Source organism: Hipposideros armiger, unplaced genomic scaffold, assembly GCF_001890085.2.
Source record: "Hipposideros armiger isolate ML-2016 unplaced genomic scaffold, ASM189008v1 scaffold_447, whole genome shotgun sequence".
In the NCBI taxonomy this organism is placed as follows: Eukaryota; Metazoa; Chordata; class Mammalia; order Chiroptera; family Hipposideridae; genus Hipposideros; species Hipposideros armiger.
The window spans coordinates 779224-783444 of NW_017731797.1; positions in this window are offsets into that span (position 1 = coordinate 779224).

Below are 4221 nucleotides of genomic sequence, written 5' to 3' on the forward strand. Positions count from 1 at the left end.
GATGCTGCGCCCTCTACAGCTAAGATGGTGAATAACAGCTCAACCTGGAGATGGGCTGCCTTGAGTAGCCAGCAACAGTGTAGGCTGTAGCCCCTGCTGCAGTGGGCTGCTGTGAGCTACCGTGAATGGCTGGCAGCCAGCGTGAGCTACTGTGAGCCGCCGTGAGCAGCCATCCAGTGGCCGGCGATTGATCTGCCTCACCTGGGAAGAGTGCAATGATCACAATACCAACATGGGCCAGTGAAGCGATGTCCTCCACAACTAGACTGAAGAACAAAAGGACAGCAACTTGTCTGTTCCCCTTCTCCCAATCCCCCAATAAAATCTTTAAAAAAAAAAAAAAGCAAATAAAATACAGTGACTTAATCACATCTCCATGTAGTGGCCAGGGAGCAGGCACTCAGGTCACACTGTCTGGTTTGTTGTGGGGATTAAATGACTTAAAATATGTAAAGTGCCTCAAACAATTCCTAGTGTGTAATGTGTAGTGAAACAATTGTCCACGCCAGCTAATCCTCTATTCTTTCACTATTAGAGGGATAACACAACATAGAAAATCCCAAATGGTAAATAGTCCTCAAATCACTTCAATTGGTTTTGGGACACATTCTAGTATATTTCTCTATTAAGATCTACATTGGATTTGGCCCAGTTAATAAATGAGTTTGTAATCACTAAAGGATGATGAGAAGAGATTCCTCAAACATTAGCTGTGGATAATCCATAATCAGATAAGCATGCAGTTTTAAGTAATATTTATTGAGCCCTGAATTTTTATTTTTAATTGAAATTATATGGATCCATAGGCTAAGAAGTCAAATAATTCTATCTGGCTTTTTATGAAAAATAGCAATTCCTTTCCCTAGTTCTTCTCACCACCAATTCATGTTATTTGGAACCAACCACTTTCAACTCTTTTAGCTCTTTCTTCCTTATTTTTATCATGCTTATTTCCAGATATTTCTTATTTCTAAATAATGTGCTCACTAATATTTCTTGATTTTTTTTTTCAAATGTAGACATTATCTATTGAATTCCCATTATGGAAGAAGATTTAGCTCTCTCAAATTATCCTCCCTTTCTTTTCCCACACCCTCACAACATACTTTTATCAAACATCTTTGTTAAGTCAATATTTACTTTTCATATTATTATGATTGGAAATATTATTCACAGTTAAGCCATGTTGTTCAGTAGGCTTACTATGATTACATTTTTTTCTTACAATTTAAATGCCCTTTTCTTTCTCATGTGCTTAAGTTTTCTATATTCTTATCACAGACTTTTGCCCCTCACATTTTAGAGAAGTGTAAATCTCTCTTTCAAACCCACTAGATATTCCATCAGATTTCTTTTTGTCTTGCCAACAGCCTTCCTGGGGCCTCTGTCCTCCGGTGTTCTCCTATTCTCATCCGGACTGGGCGTTTTTTAGGTCTGCACAGTTGTTAATCCTGCAATGTCTCTACACCATCACCCTGGGAATTCTCTTTGCCTTTTTCTCGGGTTGTATCTCTACTTTCTGGATCTCAAGTCTCCCCTTTTCTTGTTTTGCTCCTTTGTTTTGCTGTAGAACATCCACTAGTGGCTTCCAGAGAAGAGTACATAAGAAATAAATTTTTTTGAGTGCTTGCAGGTCAAACATGCCACTTTTCTCTTTCACAGTTGATGAACGGTTGGCTAGATATAGATTTCTAGATTGGAAACCATCCCTTTTTAGGATTTTCAGGGCATTACACCCAGTCTCCTCCTCTCCAGTGTTTTGGAGAAGTCCAACATTGTTCCAATTCCCAGTCCAGATGTGACCTATTTTTCCTCTTTAGACTTCTTTAGGAGCTTCTCTTTGTCCTACGTGTCCTGAAATTTCACAGCACTTTACCTGGCTGGAAGTTATTTTTTATTCATTGTGCTGGGTCCTCTCAATTTGAAAACTGTCTAGGCCCTTAGTTCTAGAAAATGTTTACATGTTATTTCCGTAACATGCTCTTTCTTCCATTTTCCCCGTTCTTTCTGGAAATCCTACTATTCAGATATTGAATTGATCCTTACATTTTCTTATCTTTTCTTTCCCATTTTCCATCTCATTCATTCAACAAATCCTTATTTAGGGCCTACTAGGTTCCATTCATTAATCTAGGTGCTGGGTGTACAGAAGGGAACAAAACTGAGAAAAATCTCTGCTGTCATGAAGCAATAAGTACTATGGAGAAAAATAAAATTAGGGAAAGAGGCTAGGGAGTTCAGAATACAGACTCTGTAATTTTAAATAGGGTGATCAGGGAATAGCTTACTGAGAAACTGACATTTGAATAAAGACCAAAAGAGGAGGAGGCAACCCACATGGATATCTGGGAAAGAATGATAGGTAGAAAGAACAGCATATACATAAGACCTTAAATGGGGCAGGTTGAGGCAGGAACAGGCATGTGCGATGAAGGTATAGCCAGGAGGTCAGTGTGGAGCAGGGAGCTGATGTGATCTGACTGACCTTTTTACAAGATCACCATAGCTCCTTTGTTGAGTATAGGGGATCAGGGTGGAAGCAGAACACTTAGTAGCTACTGCAATAATTAAGAAGAAAGTGAAGGTGGCTTGGCCCACCTATTTACTGTTTTCTGGGAGATTTCCACAGCTTTATTTTCTAACTCTTATATTGAAATGTTCATTTCTGCTTAAGAAATTTTAACTTCCAATACTTATTTCTTAATGTCTGAATATTCGGGGTTTTTTGTTGGCATCCTGTGTTTTCTGATGTGGTCCCTTCTTCCTTGATGTGATTTTATATCTCCGTGAATACTGATTATAATTTTTTTGTGTGGTTTCTTTTGCTGCTCCCATTATCTCTGGTTTCTCTGAATTCCCTTTTCTGTTTATTTTGTTTTGTTTTGGGGTAGGGATGTCTCTGTCTTTCTCATTACAGGTTTCCTTCAAATATCTGGTAATCCTTGGCTATTGCTTCTTACATAACAGTTGAGTGGAATCTCTGTGTATAGAGCTTCCTGAATTTTAGACTTCTCTGTGGGCTATTTGGGCAGGAACTACTTTGTTAGGAAGACCCCACCCCTGATTCCTATTTTTTGGTATGTATGTTTTTTTTCCCTCTAAGCCGATTCCGATTCCCAGAGAAAGATCCTGTCTCCTGCTGGGAGAAGTCTGACTGACCAGAATGTTGGCTTTTACCAAATCTCAGCATGGTATCACCTTCCTTAACTGTGCCAGATATCTTAAAATCTCTCCAGTTCAGCCTTTCCAGAGGAGAACCCTCTATCTTGCTACCTGGGTAGGAAAGAGATTGAGAGTCTAACTGCTCCCTAAACTACCTTGTAATCAGTTCTCCTGTTTTCAGCCCCATTTATACCCTCACCTTCAGTGTTACCTGGTGATTCCAATTCCTGAGCCTTTCGGGTTACCTCAGTATTGATCAACTTGTTTCCTGGTTTCCCCACTCCAGGACTTGGCTTTCTCCATTCTACTAAAGCCATTTCCATTTACATATCTTTCCAGCTTCCAAAATGTTGTTAACATCTCATCTGCTATTGTCCCTTCTTCAGGTCTCTTTGTCCATGTGAATTCATTCCCTTCTCATTCTTTTACTGTCATTTTAGTGGGGTTGGGAGAGGGAGAAGAGGTAAATGTGCCATATGTATCCATGTGATTCAATCTGCCACATTTACCCTCAAGCCTCTTTACAATTTTTAAATTCTGTGTGTTCTACCTAGCAGTAGATAGGAAGTTCTTTTCACTGCTTAGAACTGCATTCTACTTGAACTGGGGATTGGGTGAGGCAGAGGGTAGCAAAGGAATAGAAGATACACACCCTTCCTCCAAAAAATTACATTGCATTTGACTCTGTCAGGATAGGTAAGAGCCATTTTTCCATTGTGTGATTTCTGTCAACTACTCTTTTAAAAAGCAGGGAAGTCCTACTACCCCTCCTGTGTTTTATGTATTTTGGCTAAGGGAGCAAGAGGGCTGGGTGGGGTCCTCAGGAAGGTCATAAAATGGAAAAATCTGAGTCATAATCCACACCAAATTAGTGCTGGGCACTGGCAGTAGATTACCAAATTTAATTTCCTTATTTTATGAAAAGGAAACGGAAGCCCTGACAGCTTTAGTTGATTTTGATCAACTTTGGCCTATTGAGAAGTACGTCTCTTAAATTATCGCTTGAAAGTGCAGAGTTCTTAGCAGTCATTGGCCCTTTGGTTTTTTTGTTGTTTTTTT